Raw genomic sequence first — 18,808 nt, forward strand, 5'->3', positions numbered from 1 at the left:
GCAGAGTGACGCCACAAAAAAGAGGAAAAGGATCGGGAAGCCGGGCCCAAATTGGGAGGGCCATACACCGTGGTGGAAGTGGGAGGCGCAGGCACGCATAAGCTACTGCACAGAAAAGGGCTTAATTGAGAAACCATGGAATATAAGGATGCTGAAAAAATTCTATAACCGAATGTAATGTTGTGCCATGTAAGGTAATGAAGTCCCAACAAGGGACTAGAGCAGTATGTAAATGTATAAGACCACAAAGACTTTTGTGAATGGAAAGACGCTTTGTTATGCCTAAATGTTAAAAGCAAAATGTAAACTAGATGCACGGGCAATGAGAGAGAGCCCCGCCAGCTGAAGTCTTAAAGAGTCCGTGGAGTGGGATGAGCCCTCCCCGGATCGAGTTAGAAATGCAGGGGAGAGATCTCGCTGGAGGGGAGGAGCCCTCCGCTGATCGAGATGCGAGGACACATGGGGCAATAGAGAGAGCCCCGCAGCTGAAGTCCTAAAGAGTCCGGTGGAGTGGGATGAGCCCTCCCCGGATCGAGTTGTGAGAAATGCAAGGGGAGAGATCTCACGGAGTGGGAGGAGCCCCTCCGATCATCGAGATCACGAGGGACACATGGGGCAATGAGAGAGCCCCGCAGCGAAGTCCTAAAGAGTCCGTGGAGTGGGATGAGCCCTCCCCGGATCAGAGTTGTGAGAAATGCATGGGGCAGCCAGAGAGCCCCAAAAGGGAGAGACCTCGCGGAGTGGGAGGAGCCCTCCGCGGATCAGAGATGCGAGAGACACATGGGGCAATGAGAGAGTCCCGGCAGCTGAAGTCCTAGAGAGTCCGTGGAGTGGGATGAGCCCTCCCCGGATCAGAGTTGTGAGAAATGCAGGGGGCAGCCAGAGAGCCCCGAAAAGGAGAGACCACGCGGAGTGGGAGGAGCCCTCCACGGATCAGAGATGCGAGAGACACATGGGGCAATGAGAGAGTCCCGGCAGCTGAAGTCCTAGAGAGTCCGCGGGAGCCGGGATGAGCCCTCCCGGATCGAGTTGTGGAGAAATGCAGGGCGCCGAGAGCCCCAAAAGGAGAGACCACGCTGAGAGTGGGAGGAGCCCTCCGGGATCGAGATGCGGGGAGACACATGGGGCAATGAGAGAGTCCCGGCAGCTGAAGTCCTAGAGAGTCCGTGGAGTGGGATGAGCCCTCCCCGGATCAGAGTTGTGAGAAATGCAGGGGGCAGCCAGAGAGCCCCAAAAAGGAGAGACCACGCGGAGTGGGAAGAGCCCTCCGTGGATCGGAGATGCGAGTGACACATGGGGCAATGAGAGAGACCCGGCAGCTGAAGTCCTAAAGAGTCCGTGGAGTGGGATGAGCCCTCCCTGGATCAGAGTTGTGAGAAATGCATGGGGCAGCCAGAGAGCCCCAAAAAGGAGAGACCACGCGGAGTGGGAGGAGCCCTCCGCGGATCAGAGATGCAAGAGATAGAGGGGTAAAGAGAGAAGCCCCCAGTTGTTTACATTGTGCTTCGAGAGAAAGGGCAGCGGATTGGTGAGCCCGATGGTGGTTCAATGAAAGAAGAGAACGTGGAAAGGATACAGAGTGGTAGAGGAAGAAAAAGGTGGAGAGTCCAACTGATAAGTAGCAGCAATTGATAAAGAGACAGTAAAATAACATGCAAAGCCCCAAGGCAATAGTACAATAAGATAGCAAATGGAAAAGAGTGAGTATGACCCACTGCAGAGTTAGAAGAACAAAAATACAAGATTACAAACACAAAATTCTCTACGACATCTCATGGGCGGTAGCCGCATCTTCGGAGGGCTCGGTTGGTAAAGCCGCTGCATCCCGAAATTGGTAAAGAATCCTCGGAGCCTCGGTGGAGCCGGTGGAGTACCAAGAGTTTCGGGAGAAGACGCCTTCGAGTAAGCCGCTCCATTGTTTCTTGAGTTTCTTGGCCACCCTCTTGTCGGGCCGGGTTTGAAACGATCCCGGCGAATATTCATATCAGCCAAGTTCTTTTGAGACTCCGCGGTGAGGCCTCTTGGTGTTGTTGTTTGAGAGCTCCCGTGATCTCTTGATGCCGCTGGAGACGAGAATCCACGCTTGAGCTGATGATGATGAAGAAGGGGATTCCCGCTGTCGACTCGACGGTCGCGTTGACTTGGTCCATGTAATCGTTGGTGGATACGCCCGCAAATCCGAAGTTCGCCTTGAGCTTGAAGCTTGGCTAGGTTGGCAGCCTCCAAATCTGAACGAAACGCGATTGGTTGCCCTTAAGCCTGGGGTCCGTCCCAACTCCTTTTCCAAGGCAAATTTGTTCCGGCGCCGAGAAGACCGCGGATCATAAAGGATACGTCAAACCGACTGAGATGCAAGGGAGAGTTAAAAAAAAAAAAAATGAATAATAATGCGACATACCCTTTCCCAATTTGTGTACAAAGAGGTACGATCGCGAGTCAAACGCGTTCGTCGGCCTCGATATCTCGGGCAAATGAGAGTCAGAATAAGGAGGAGGCCACCGCCGGGCGTTATCTAGGGCGAGTCGCCAAGGTTTACCCGACGGTTACGCGACCTTGAATACGGGGCGAATTCTTCTACAACAAGATGGTGGAGTGCTGTCGGGTATCCGAGGGAGGCAAGGCAGGGGCCTTTATCCGCTCGGGGAGGAGGGGAGGAGGGGGCCGCAGAGTTTCGGACGGATGGGATGGAGGCAACATCCCCTGATGCAGGGTCGTGCTGCGGGGGGAGTTCAGGCTCTGCAGAGCATGAGGTCCGCGCCTTTTAGTGGGCGGCCGCTCAGTGGTCACCGCACCTCGCCGAGGGAATCTCGATGACCTCTTCCTCCTCGGAGTCACTATCAAAAAGTTTCTGCCTGTGGACATCCATGTTTTCAGTAGGGGAGGGGAGAGAAGTGTACTGGTCGTCCCACTGGGAGATAGAGCGGAAGGAGGGAGGGACACAGGAGGTAGCGGAAAGATGGGTATCCGAGGGGACGGGAGCCGGGAAGAAGGAGAGGAAAACCGAAAGGGGCCGCTGAGAACTTTGGGTACGAGAACGCTTCTTGGAAGGAGGGGAGGCGCGGGGCTTTCGTTCCTTGGGAGGAGGAGGGCGAAAAAATGGTCCGGATAGACCGCGGAAGGTGTTGAGAGCGGGAAGGGGGAGTAGGGGAGTCGCAGTAGTGGGGTGAACGCCTAGCAAGTCGGCTTGAGCAGAGCCTAGGCCGCGGAGTTGGTCAAAGATCGGGCAAGAGACGTCGTCGTAAATCTGAGATTTGGAATCTGGCCGCCAACCTGTAGACAAAGACAGAGGCAAGTTAATAAACCGGATGGAAAACAGTGAGAATAACAGGGAAAGAACCACGGAACTCACCACGACGACGGAAAGCGAGATGGTTAAGAGTCAGGGAAGATGGGATGTCCGCGGATAAGAAGTTGCCTGAAACATAGAGCGGGTAGTGGTGCCAAACCTTGTCGGAGGTAGTAAGCTTGAGGAGAAAAGACTGTTTCTTAGGACGAACGCAGAAGGACTGGTATCCTATGCTTACGTCCTTGGTGCTGGTTTTGAGATAGTAGTGGGAGTATATGTCGCGGCTGGTAATTTGAGGGTTATGAGATCGGTTGTAGGAGTTCGCGGCATACATTATCCTCCAAAAGTTCCCTATACCTTGGCAGGGGGGAATGTTAAAGTGATTGCAGACTTCCACATCCAAGAGGGTAAGGGGAAGCCGCAGACCGGCAACTATTTGACCTACGGTAATGACCAAAGGAGCCCGGCCTACGGAACTAGATGTGGATAATGGTAATCAAGGCACGCGTGCTCAACATGACGCGTCGCCTGGAACACCATAAGCCGCTCTGAGGGCATCTAAGTTAGGTCTACGAGATCTAGGGGGAGGCGGTGGTAGGGTAGAAGGACGACCAGAGGTGGAGGGCACGGCGGAAGGAGCAGGGAGGAGTGGCGAGTGAGTGCTCGCTGAGCGAGAAGGGATAGAGTCAATGCGATCCGCGGCCCGACATCGGAAAGAAGATGAACGGACTCCGTGAATCAAAAGTTTTACAAACGATAATGGGAGAACAATACAACAAAAAAAGAAGGGAAGGCTAAGGAAACGTGCATCTATCGGTGAGGAAAGGGAGTCGAGAATCTTGAGAGACAAACGGAGAGAGGGGAAGATGCTGGGGGAACCACCGCTGAGGAGAACTTGCACTCCGATGAAGACTTGAAGAATGGCGAAAATGGAGGCTGGAGAGAAAAGAGCAAAATCAGAAGAAAGAAAGTGAGGGAAGAAGAAGAGAAAAGGGGGGTTTAAATAGACCGAGGGTAAAAGCGTAACTTCAAATGCGGTGAGGGGAAACGGCGATCGGCGGCGGGCCACCAAATGATGACACGTAGCTGCACAGGGACCAAGAGGACGTCAGAAAGAACGCGCGTGATGAGTGCCTCTAACATCACACGCTGCCCAAGAAAAACATGGAATAGTGGAAGAGGAAAGAGAAGGGGGGCAGTTCTCGACCTCGTGCCCATTATATGGCCGCGACGTCGAGAAGGGGCATTTGTAGTGGCCCATATTAGAACCGTGGACCAAGTCAAAAAGAGAACGAGGGCATGGTAACCAGATAGGAGGGGGAGCAGTGGAACATAGCCGCGGAACCCTAAGGGCGGACGTGGGGTGAGGTAACGGGCGGAGAATCGTCGGATGAAGGGACAGGTGTGTGGCCCACAAGAGGAGGAAAAAAGAGATATAAAGGAAAGAAGGGATGAGAAAAAAAGGGGCAGACATTTGGAGTGGGAGGAACTGGGAGGTTCATACATAGGGAGTGAGAGTAATTTCTAGGTTCCAACAACATGTATCTATGAAAGGCACGTGGGTAGTAGCTGTAGGCGTTTAGGTTTATCTGAGTTGGCATATGATATAATGATAATGTCTTCCGTAATGATGGTGGATGGTTGTAATGGTGCATGTATTACGGCGGGAAAGAGGCTTAAAGATAAAGTTAGTAATGATGACAGTAGCAAGTGATGACGTCACGAAGAGGGGTCGAGTGACGAGTAGTTGGGGCTGCTAAGTATGCGAGTCCTCTGATATATCGAGTGTGAGGGGTACTCGTATGTTTGGGGACATATTATACTGAAGGAGTCGTTGGATGTGAGTCTTGTATACATCACGTGATGGTAGGATGTTCCTTACAAAGCCCCTACGCTCGGCACACTATCTTTGATGTCGATTCAGGCCCAACGGTTAACAAATTGTCGGCCATAAACAATACACCAAACAAGTATGGGGAGTTGTTTGGTTCATCTATTTTGATTGCACTTGGCTTCTTTCCACTTAGTATGTCAGGGAAGTAGAAGTGGAGTAACCCACAAACCCATATTCGTAATTATTACAAGCAAAATGAGTTTGTTGTGGGTCGGGTTAATTCAAGAGGTGCAAATAGCCCCCGCTTTGAAAGAACTCCGAGTTGGGAGAGCCGGGCTAGTGAAATGAACCCATGTTGGGAATGTTGAAAGTGGGCTCAAGTGGGCTTCCATGGCCCCTAATAAGAGTTGAGTTGTACATAATCATCTATACCCCTAAGAGGCTTAGACATGCATAGTACAAAATATCAGGATATGGATATTTATCGATATTCAATTTCTGGATATGTATTGTGGATATATTCCTCTCTTTGGGAATATTTGACATTGTTTCATATGCAAATATCGTAGATATATCCAAAATATCGATAAATATCGTGGATATTGTGGATAATTCTTGATATATCATGATATATTATTTATATTTATTTGAAATATAATGGTAAATATTAAATAAAATTGTTATATACACAAAATATCGTAAAATATCTCCAAATATCGCAAAATATCCCCAAATATCACAAATATAGCAAATATCGTCGAAATATCACCGATATTTGTAGTCGTATATATCTTTGAACATATCATGATATTTATATATCTTTTTCTGAAATCTGGATAGATATCCCCAAATATCGCGATATATCGGGATATTTTGTACTATGTAGACATGCACTTCTTAGATTTTATTCGTAACAGAGCACATTGTTGGATGATAGTTCCCATTTAAATCTATGTTTTTTCGTTTTAAACTTTACGAAAAACGACTAAAAAGGGTATTGAACTTTACAAGTTTTGACAATATGGGGACGAAATTTTTTTTTCGGTTAATTTGGAGCCCAAACTTTTTAATTTTTACAATGTGGGGACTAGTTACACATGTAGTCTAAATTTCTCACACGGTGTTTCATAATTTACAAGTTACATACATTGTTATACACCGTACTAACATTCTACAACCCATGACCATATAAATTAATTCAAATTGTGAAATACCATGTAAGAAATTTAAATGTCATGTTACACATGTCCCTACATTGCAAAAATTAAAAAGTTTGGTCCCCAAATTGACCGAAAAAAAAATTTTAGTCCCCATATTGTCAAAACTTATAAAGTTCGATACCCTTTTTAATCGTTTTTCGTAAACTTCATGATTGCTCCAACTTCCAACGTAGCTTTGCAATGTAACAACTTTAGTTAGGATTTTTAGATGAAAGGTCGAATGAGTAAAGCTGCGTGCAGGTTATTTCAATGTGGTAACCTCGTGAATTAATATCTTGACAACAACAGTTTTGGGTAGTCTCACTCCATGTCGTGCTCTTTTAAGTTATTCAGTTCCGTGTGCATCCACAGGCATCTATGTGAGAAACTGAACGAGGTAGCTAGGGTAGTTGCGTCTCAACGCGCTCCTGTGCTTTTATACCACTGTTTAGAATAAGCAAAAGCCAAGTATCCCTCGAAGGATCTCTGAACGATCTTCACAAAATTGTGTTCTGGTTCTCATTCTTAATTGCGCCTCAAACATGCTTTGGTTCGTTTTTAAAATTAAATTTGTATACATTAATACATATCCATCACTGTTGATGAATCTCTAATGCCATAAGTTTGTATTTATATTCCTAACATGTGTCAACTTTTAACAACCTTTAGGGTCTTATATGCTGCTTATCGTAATCCCTGCAGGAAGCTTATAAGATTGCATTGGCTGAATCCACAGGTCTAGACCAGAAACAGATAAACAATTGGTTCATAAATCAGCGGAAGCGCCATTGGAAACCTTATGAGAACACACTTTAAAATAGTGCATTATTATGATGTCAAAGCAATTAGAACAAGATATTATGATTCATGTTACCAACAATCAACTCATAAAATAGTGGTGTATCTCCTTTCAAAGAAATATAGAAGTGACTTGTGTTCAAATCGCAATGATTTTATTACCAATTAAGTGATACCATATATCTATATAAATAGTGCTGTAGTCCCTTTCAAAGAAATATAAAAAAGTGACTTGTGTTCAAATCGTAATGATTTTATTACCAATTATGTGATACCATATATCTATATAAATAACCGTATTGACTCAACTATTAAATCCTTCTGACAAATAAAGTCACAATAACTTTCGATCTTCACCAAATACAATAATAATCAACTAATAGTGGATAGCTGAGACATTATACTCAACTACAGCGTCACCTGTGGTTGCATTATAGCTATAGGTATTCGCAACCGCTACACCACGAGCAAACCTGAAGAGACCGGTTCCACCTACAATTGGCAATTCACGGGGCGACTGTAATGCACCATTCCGGCCTAGAATGCTAAGATTGCTCCCATTGTATTTCCCCTCGGTGAAGTGAAGGGTCAATGCCAAGACGAGACCAAGCTCTTGTTGGTCCGCTGAACCATAAAGCCCCTGCGCTTGGCCCACTATCTTTGATGTCGATTCAGGCCCAACAGTTAAGGCATCGTCGGCCATAAACAGTACACCAAACAAATATGGGGAGTTGTTTGTGTTATTTGCTTCAGCTATTTTAATTGCACTTGGCTTCTTTCCACTTAGTATGTCATGGAAGTAGAAATGGAGTCGGGTCACTTTCTCCTTCCCAAGACCCAGATTCACATGCAAGTCTTCCTCATGTTCGGTCGTGGACCAGTTCTGATCATCGCCTTCAACACAAATCGCAACTTCAATCAACAAAGACACTAACAGAACCAATATTATTACCTTCATCATATTTTCTCTTTCTCTCTCTATCAGACGAGTTTACAAGAAAGAAGTCAAAGAACTAAAGTTTTGAAGAGGTTCGAAAGGTACTTATAGTCGGTAGAGTATCAAATAAAGAAATTATTATAGAAAATATAGATAGAATGCTGCTACCAAGCAATCTCTTAAAACTTAAAAAGGGTTATGACAACTCTTCAAAGGAAGATTCAAAACCAATAAAACTTTATGAAAGAATTTTGGTAGACAAAAAGGAAAAAGTGAAGCTATAATGCATAGAAGTATTGTTGTCTATATATATAATTTCTGATTGTGTTTATTACTCCATCCTATTTCTAACATTGTACTAGGGGATAGACGTGTGGGTTGAAGTGGAGTAAGGGAAGGTTGACCTCTAATTTAACGTAAGAATTTAAATTAGATATCGAGCCACTTCACTCAAGAAATTGGTTCTGAGGCCCAATTTCAATTCAAAACAACTCTAGAAGATATAGTTTTTTTTTTATAAGCACCACCCACAAGGACAAATTTCAAGTGAAAATAACCCGGAAAACCAATTTTGAGTGAAAATAACCCTCATGGACAAATTGCCCGGATTTGAAATAACTATTTTCCAATTTTACTATTTATGTCGTTTTGCTATGAACAATGAGTGTTCATACCTTATGCTGGTGTATTTGTTCATACCCAAATAGGTGAACGTACCTTATACAATATATTGAAGCATGAACAATGATTGTTCATAACTCATGTTGAGGTATAAACAATGATTCTTCATACTCTAATAGGTGTTCTTACTGATCATACATTATGTTAAGGTATGAACATTGACTGTTCATACCTCAAATAGGTATCAACAATAAAAACAATTATTGTTCATACCCGAAATAAGTATGAACAATGATTATTCATACTCCAATAAGTATTAGTTCTTATTGATCATACATTATATTGAGGTATGAACATTGATTGTTCATATCCCAAATAAGTATGAACAATAATTATTCTTCATATATGAACAATTATTGTTCATATGAACATTGATTGTTCATACCCCCCAAATAGATATGAACAATGATTGTTCATGCCCTAAATATGTATAAACAATGATTATTCATACTCCAATAAGTGTTCTTATAAATCATATAATATGTCGAGGTATGAACAATGATTATTCATAGCTCATGTTGATGTATGGACAGTGATTGTTCATACCCCAAATAGGTATGAACAATAATTGTTCAAACTCTAATAAGTGTTCTTATTGATCATACATTATGTTGAGGTATGAACAATGATTGTTCATAGTTAATGTTGAGGTGTAAACAATGATTGTTTATACTCCAATAGATGTTTTTACTGATCATACATTATGTTGATGTATAAACAGTGATTGTTCATACACCAAATAGGTATGAACAATCAACAATGATTGTTTATATGAACAATGAGTGTTCATAGCTCATGTTAATGTATGAACAGTGATTGTTCATATCTCAAATAGGTATGAACAATGAGATGAACAATCATTGTTCATACTATTTACACCTAGTCGTTTCGATTGGGCCGGGCCTTTTATTATTTTATATCAGGGGTATACTTAACATTTCATCTACCCAAGCCGTTATAGGAAAACAAATTCTATGAAGATATTAAAGAGATTTTACACTATAGAAAAGTCAGAAAGGCACTTGAGCTAGCTTTGAATTGTAAGTTTGTAATCGTAAGGCTTGAAGGAAGGAGGTTTCCTGATCTTTAATTTGTTGCCTGCTCAAAAGAATAAGCAATCTCTATCAACTTAGGTTCTGAACCTTTTAGTCCTCCAAAATTGATACCAAATGGCACCCCTTTCGTATTGTATCCGGCCGAACGTTAATTCACGAAATCCTCCAATGGCAAGAATAGGGGGACGGATCGGCACCTAGAGTCACTAATGATTCCAACTTATTCTTCTTCATCAACTTCACCAATCCATCTTCTCGACAGTTTTTTAAATTGCCACAACCTCGCTTTTCCGTCGCCCCCAAACCCATTTGTCGCCTAAGATATTAAAAATATCTCCTGCCAAATTCATCAATCATTTCCTGAATACAAGTGATATGTTGTCAGTCTAGTGATCTTATAGCTGCCTGAATCTGAGCCTACAAGTTAAAGCATGTGTTGGTCTTACCAAGTCCGAGAATTTGTCGTTGAAGGCTATTATATTTGCCAATGATCTCATTGGAGAAGTTACCCTCTCCTCTAAATAAGCATTTATGTATAGCTTGAACTCTGTCACCAAAGCTAAAGCTTCACCACTCACAGTTGAATTCAGGATAATGTCTACATTGATTATATTCAGATTGTCTACCAGAATTGCACTGCTTGCCTTTGGGTACCTAGCCACCACGTGGGCTTTGGACCTGAGGGTCCGCGGTTCCCACCCCACTTAAGATGCTAAACAACATGAGACATGACCAAAGACTAATCAGCCTGCCCCCACGTGTTGTCACAGTGTAGTACATGTAGAAAGCTTTATATTAGTTTTCATGTATAGAGCGACTGTTCCACCGCTCCCAAAGCGAGAGCGAAGTTCCAAGAAAACGATACCCATCTGTGTTTTCAAGCTACCGACTGTTTTGTTTCTATTTGTTGCAACCTCTATTTAAACCAAATTGTAATCTCTTAGAATTCAATCAATTAAATATACACTGAATTAAATTGAATCCTCTGGTTCTACATGGTATCAGAGCCAAACCATTGAAATCCATCACAGATATTAAACCATTAATCAAACCATCCTTGAATCTTTGAATCTCAAACCCAATTTTTTTCCAAACCCTAAACCTAAAACCCAAATTTTTTGTTTTTTTCTGCAATGGCTGGATCTGACAACAATTCTTCCAACGTTATTCATCACCACTACACCCCACAAGACAACTCCGCATTCCCAAAATCTATTTCATTAGATGAGTCCAACTATACCATATGGGCTCTTCTCATGCGGATGCGTATTGGAGCAAGGGGACAGGTTGGTTTTTTAACTTGCGCAAAGGTTGAACCGGATATGAATTCGACCGAATATGAAGGTTGGGCAACAAATAATGAAAAGGTGAAAAGTTGGTTTATTGATTCTATGGAGATTTCTCTTATGAATCAATATATTCGTTTTCCTACTGCAAAAGACATTTGGGAGGCTGTGGAGAAGACCTTCTATGATGACTCTGATGAAACTCAAATTTTTGAATTGAATACAAAGTGCTTTGAAGCCGGCGCAATGGGGAGACCTATTCCTTTCTATTACAACGAATTGGTGGCCATGTTCCGTGAGATTGATCAAAGGGTGACCTCCCAGAATAATAATGTTGCAGCTGTAGTCCAGGACACGTCAACAATGTCCAGATTGCGGGTTCATATGTTTTTGTGTGGACTCGATTCGGAGTATGATCAGGTGCATGGAGAGATTCTTTGCAAGGACCCTAAATTTTCCTTGGAGCAAAGCTATGCTTACATTCGCAAGGTGCAATCGAAGAAACAGGCTATGGAGCACTCTGTATCAACTGAATCATCTGTCTTGGTTGTTCATATCAAGATGATTACTCCACCCGGTTTCTCTGGTTCTTCACGCAACCCTAAAGGTAAATCCAATCCTTATGCAGATAAAAAGTGCAATGTTTGTGGAGAATTGGGTCATAGCAAGGAGAGATGTTATAAAGTGATTGGCTATCCTGATTGGTGGGACTTCGCAAAGAGGCCACGAAAGAATATAAGCAAGGCTGCTATTGCTAATGTTGTGCATGGACATCCACATGCTTCGGCTAATGTAACTCAATCAGGTATGAATGGTAAGGTTATTTTGAATAGTACATGGATAATTGATTCGGGTGCAACTAACCATATGACAAATGACCCTAGCCTTGTGGAAAGTCTTAGAGCTTCATCTCAAACCGTTGTTTCTACTGCAGATGGCATTCCAACTCCGGTTAGCAGAGAAGGTTCTATTGTGTTATCTTAAACCCTCACTCTTGAATCTGTCTTAGTTGTTCCATCCCTTGCTTATAACCTATTGTCTGTTTGTCAAATCATTATAGCACTTACATGTACTGTGACGTTCTATCCATCCTTTTGTGTTTTTCAGGACATTCTAACTCGACAAGTCCTTGGTTATGGTGTTAGAAGGGGGAAACTGTACTATCTGGATTTGACAGAAACTGGAGAGAAATAGAAGAATTCTCTGGGGCAAGCTAATCAGGTCAATAGGGTCGAGAATGCAAAAGAAGTTGTGTGGTTATGGCATCGTAGGTTAGGTCATCTTTCGTTTAGTTATCTTAAGAGGTTGCAACCTCAGTTATTTTCAGTTGTTAGTGATTCTGAGTTTCATTGTGGCATTTGTGAACTGGCCAAGAGCTATCGTATTTCATATTCACCAAGTCTTAATAGATGTCCTGTTCCTTTTATGAAAATTCACTCTGATGTTTAGGGTCCTGCCAAAGTTTCTTCTTTTTCTGGAGTTTGCTATTATGTGACTTTTATTAATGATTACACTCGCATGACTTGGGTGTCAATACTAAAAAACAAAAGTAATGTATATGAGATGTTTACTGGGTTTTATAAAATGGTGGTGACACAATATTAACAATCTATTAGGGTTTTTCCGTCTGATAATGGTGGCGAATTTGTGAATGATCTCATGTCTGAATTTTGCCGGTCAATTGGAATTCGTCATCAAACCTCCAATTTTGGTACCCCCCCCCCCCCCCAACAAAATGGTTTAGCATAACGGAAGAACATGCAGTTGTTAAAAGTTGGAAGTTGTTCGTGCTTCCTTGTTTGGCATAAATGTACCTCGATCCTATTGGGGTGAAGCAGTGAAATCAGCAGCCTATGTTATAAACCGTACTCCCTCACGGGTAATTGAGTTCTAGAATCCTTATCAGAAACTCCATACACTTTTGTCCATCCCATCCATTCGTGCCTAACTTGGAGCCTCGGGTGTTTAGATGTACAGCTTATGTCCATATCCCACAACCAGATCGAAGTAAACTTGATCCTCGTGTGAAGAAGTGTATTTTTGTGGGTTATGCCGAGTTTCAGAAAGGGTATAGGTGTTATGATCCAATTACTGACAAGATGCATATATCTCTTGATCTCTCATTCCATGAATCCGACCCGTATTACTCAGGGGGAGTTTCCCAATCTTCCCTTCAGGGGGAGAGTGCCGGTGAAGGGAATCCTGATGTCTTTAGGGAATTGGAACACTTGGAGGAACGATTTGAAGTTCCTAAAGCAGAAATTGATCCTGTAGCAGCAATAGAGACAGAAGCACATGATCCGGATGCATCTGAAACTGTAGTACAAGACATTTCCCCTTCTACATCAATAACTGAAGATCTTGATCAGAATGATCCGCTTCAGGTACCTCCTATAACCGTTAATGAATCTGTTGGGTTAGAAAGTCTTGAACCTAGACAATCACAAAGAACTAGTAAGGGAGTTCCTAAGAAACAATATAAACCAGACATCAAAGCCACTGCCAAATACCCTATAACTAACTCTATGTCTAACCATAGCCTTTCTGAGTCACATGTACTTGTCATAAATCAATTATCTACTGTATCTATTCCTAGTAACTTGCAGGATGCTTTGAAAGATCCAAAATGGAAGAAAGCAATAAATGAAGAATTGGAAGCCCTTCAAAAGAATATAACATGGGAGGTAGTTGATATGCCTGTTGGAATGAAGACTGTTGGATGTCGTTGGGTGTTTACTGTGACACTTAATGCATATAGAACTATTAATAGATATAAATCGAGATTGGTTGCCAAGGGATACACACAGCGTTATAGAATTGATTATGAGGAGACTTTCGCACTGCGGGCGAAAAATCAATGATCCAAATTTTAATTTTGCTTGCAAAGAAATAAAGATTGGCCCTTTGCACCAAACTGATGTGAAGAATGCATTCCTAAATGGGAATTTGGATGAAGAAGTATACATGGATATGCCTCCAGGTGTGAAGAACCATCCTAAAGATGTTGGGAAGGTGTGTAAACTGAAGAAGGTTTTGTATGGCCTAAAACAGTCTCCAAGAGCTTGGTTTGGAAGACTTACACAGTCAATGAGAGTTTTTGGGTACAAACAGAGCAATTCTGACCATACCTTGTTTATCAAACACAAGGATGGTAAGATTACAGCTCTAATTGTGTATGTTGATGACATGATCATTACAGGGGATGATCCGAAGGAAATAAATGAATTACAGAAGTATTTGTCGAAAGAATTTGAAATGAAGGATCTAGGACAACTGAAGTATTTTCTAGGTATTGAAGTTGCAAGGTCTAAAAAGGGGATTTCACTCTCACAGAGGAAGTATGTCCTAGATTTGCTTGCTGAAACAGGAATGTTGGATTGCAAACCAATAGAGACACCCATTGAGATTAATCATGGACTCGCCATTCATCCTGATCAAGTTCCTACTAATAAAATAAGGTATCAACGTCTTGTAGGAAGGTTAATTTATCTCTCTCATACTAGACCTGATATTGCTTATGTTGTGAGTGTGGTTAGTCAGTTTATGCATTGTCCTAGTGAAGAACATATGGATGCAGTCTCTCGTATCTTGAAGTATTTGAAAAAGGCATCCGCAAAGGTTTACCGTTTGGAAAGTCCGATGTATTGATATTGTCGGATACGATGCAGATCAGCGGGTGATAAACCGATAGACGCTCTATATCGATATTTCACTTTTGTCGGTGGAAATCTTGTAATTTGGCGTATTAAGAAGCGAAAGTTGTTGCCGTGTCGAAAGTCAGGTGAAATTTCGAGGTCCGCACGGGGGAGTATGTGAATTGTTATGGATCCGTACTGTCTTGATGGAATTGGGATTCGAGCTTCAAAAGCCTATGGATTTACATTGTGATAATCAAGTCGCCATTCAAATTGCACATAATCCAGTTCAGCATGATCGAACAAAGCATGTGGAGGTTGATCGTCATTTTATTAAAGAAAATCTTGACAGGAAGGTTATTCGTTTTCCGTTCGTAACCTCAGAATATGAATAAGCCTCAACGCTACTCCCCGCATCGTAAGTCATTTGAGAAGCAATCTTGATACAATGAGTCACTCTCAAAAGTTTATGGTTTTCATGGTCGACCACTAATCCAATATGAAACTCTGTTCTATATGTGTTTGCCTTTTGCATCCACCGCTTCAAAAGAAAATGCCTTGGAATCTCTTCGATTTCGTAACGCTGAAAAATCTTTAATATGTGACCACAAAGTAACCCCATAACCTGAAAATACTTACATTCATAGTCTCCCTCTAAGGTTCCTCTTTGAAACTCACTTTCCAAACGGACTTCTTCTCATGGTCTCTCGAATTTCACCATGTAGCTTCTGGTTCCATTGTTGACAATCTCATCCCCATCAATTTTGTACTCCATCTTTGCCTTCTCTAATTGCTCCTTAAATTTACTAAATGCATTAATCGTATAGACTTTCACATCATGCATAAGGAGGAAAGCATCTTTAGCCACAATTCGTGAATTATGCTCAATGCAGTAATCAACATCTCTTTCATTCCTAGCAATCAAAGCCAAAGATCTCTCATTACCATGTATAAACTCCATCAGCATCGTGCTCGAATTTACGAATTGGTCGTAATGAGAATTCACCAATTCACTCCTCCCAGTCGTATGCATACCAGCAAAAAATGTGTCACTGAGATAACAAGGAACTCATTTCTCCCGCATATATATTATACATTTCTGTCAACCAAGGATTTGCAGACAACTCATTCTTCTCTATTATTGTACACCATCTTCTTTCAAAATTAGCAATCTTATACGAGTAAGAAATAATATTTTTCAGGTCAGTTACCAGTGTCTCAATTTTAGTAAAGGATAGCTTCTCTTGAAATTTCTGCATAATAGACTAGTTGGATGATATATGTCATATAGCATCCAAAAAAGGTGCTAGTCCCATGAGAGGCAGAGCAGAAAGAAAAAGTTTTATGAGAGAAGGAAAAAAATGAAGAAGAGAGAGAAGGTCAGAAGGGTAATTATCTCTTGGTTGGGTCTTTTCTTTGTTGCACGTGATAACCTTTGTCACATCAGTATGTTTATGAAATTCGGTTCAACTTGTGTGTTACTTTAGAATTTTTGTTTATTTTTTTAATGGATTTTATGATAAAGGCTAGCTTAATTCTTAGCTCATTAGTATACTTAACACATGGTCTCACTTTCACCACTTGTATCTCTAATTTCCACACGTGTATTATCAGTCTCATTTTTTTAAGAAAGGCAAATGGGCTAACCTATCTCTCGAGTATCTATCTTCAGTTGACTTTAGCGAAGAAATAAATTCAGTTGCTCTTGAAGGTACTTTTATTTTTCCCAATATCCCTTGAACTCACTCTCGTTTTATATAGTTTCCTAATTTGATACCGATAGTTCGTTGTCAAGTTCATGATAAAATTGTTGATGTACATATAATATGTAAAGTAAGGTTTTTCATCTATCACGGGAAAAAAATACAATGCTAAAATTTATAGGCTGTTGGTGGGTAAATTTATAGGTTTCTCAATGATTGATTTCATCTATCACGGGAAAAAAATCCAATGCTAAAATTTATTTGCATTGGGAATGGCTACGTGAAGAGTTAAATCTGTCAAATTCTGAGGGGGTTTACGGCTAGTTTATCTACAGGTGTCCTTGAGTGGTTGTTTATTTTTCTACTATTCGTTAATGTTGTGTGATGAGCAATGATTTACAATACGTTGATGAACAGTAGATTGAAAGTGTGTGAACAGTAGATATGAGATGGAAAAATAGTAATTAAATACACTCTAAACGTTGTGTTGAAGAGGAGAGTAGTCGTGTCCGCCAAACTCTAGTCGTACACTACTTGAATGCAAGTTTAGGTTGACATATGCTTTACTAATGAGAGTCAAAACAGTAGATTTGCGGTAGATGGAAATATATTTCGAAAATAATGAACAAGTTTGTTGCAATTGTGAATGCGGTGGAGGCTCGAAAATGCAAGTTGTACTACAATACAAAGCCGGATAATTACAATTTTGTCAATTTGTCAATTTATAAATTTCGTTTATGATTATTTAAGCATTTTTTTTTTTAGTTGTCTGAGGCAAGGATATCGTACCAACAACGAGAAAAAACGTGTCATTTCGTTCATTACAAAGTAAAAGAGGAAAACACGTACATATTCTTCGATCGACTCAATGCCAATATGATAGTCTTTCGGCTTCTCCTTTAGCCTATTCAAGTATCTCGAAGTAAACCAACTCATATTTATAGCTCCTCCCTTAAAGTGCTTAGCCGATAATCTCAAAAATACGTCTTCCTCATCATCTTCTACCATATTAAAACCTTGAAAGAAACTCATTGCAGTAGTAAAAACCTCCAAATTTTCACCAAAAGGAACAACATCTTCATAACCAATAGGGATACCCGTGAGCATAATGAAATCAATAGGGATAATCTCAAGCTCACTCCATGGGAAATGGAATGTGTGGGTAGATTTCCACCACCGCTCAACTATCCCAAACAACAATGCTTGATCATTTTGTCCCAAATTTGAATTTAAAAAGTTCCCAAATGGTGTGGCGACTATAATGTTAGTAACCGTGATAAAATTAGGGTCCATTTTTTATCTCAAACAACGCCACCATGACACTGCATTTGAAAGTGCACAACGCATTTTTCATAGGTGTATTGCCTACATTCATATTACACGCAATACAACAAACTATTCAGCACGATATAATTTAAACTCAAAAAAATTTAACGCAATGTAACAAATTCAAACTAATTACACAACAACAAACTTTATATAAACTAACATAAATAATAATAATTAACATAAAAAAAAAAATCTAAAACTTACTTGAGACGCCGCCACTCTATTTGCTAAGTGTTTGACAGATGTTGACGCTAATGGCGGGTGTTGGTCAATTTCATAACGTAGTGGAAATTTAAAGCCAAGTTCAATTTTGTTATCCTTGTCCACATTTTGAGTTGTTGACGACGATCCTTTTATCCTTTTGTTTTTTTTTTTGAAATTTTGTGATTTCCAAACCATCTACTATGGTCTTCATATGGTGAGGTAGGTGGGGAATCATTGGGGTCGCCATTAGAATTGAATAAATTGAATAAAATCGCAATAGAGGCGCAATGGAAGAAATTGAAAGTTGGATGTTTCATGTCTGTTATATTAGACTTACCAGACGAGATGTTTCATTCCGTTTCATTATAAAATACCATACGGAATGTTTCATTCCGTTTCGGGCAAAATATCAGATGGAATGTTGCATTCCGTTTCGATCAAAATGCATTCAAACAAAATCAAACATCTCGTCCGAAATTCAAAGTCACATCTGCATTGGGCACTCTCACCTTGTTTTTCACCAAAACGGTAGCAAATAGGGGAAATTGAGCCCACATGGAGGTGAAAAACACTGACTTGCATTGGGAATGCACTTTAACACATTCCATATCTCGTCTCGTTACCCCGGAAAAAAAAATCTATCATGTAGTTCAGGATTTGGGAATTTATAGAATTCTATCAGTTCTAAAAACTAGAATTCGGTGTGGAATTTGGATATATTATCGTTTTGATTTTCTCAATAACCGAAATATTTAACAGAATTCCGAGATTCTGTTTGAAATATTGCTCAAAAAAACAGTGAACAAGAATTTCAGAAAACAAAAAACTGAAAAAAGTTTTCATAAAATTTCGATACATTTT

The 18,808-nt window shown here is 41.0% G+C and overlaps 1 pseudogene; it reads right to left on the reverse strand.

The window, feature by feature from the left end:
* Positions 1–7,349: 7,349 nt before the first annotated feature.
* Positions 7,350–8,382, reverse strand: LOC147519449 (dirigent protein 23 pseudogene; annotated as a pseudogene).
* Positions 8,383–18,808: the final 10,426 nt, after the last annotated feature.

Source organism: Coptis chinensis, chromosome 2 (genome assembly GCF_015680905.1).
Source record: "Coptis chinensis isolate HL-2020 chromosome 2, ASM1568090v1, whole genome shotgun sequence".
In the NCBI taxonomy this organism is placed as follows: Eukaryota; Viridiplantae; Streptophyta; class Magnoliopsida; order Ranunculales; family Ranunculaceae; genus Coptis; species Coptis chinensis.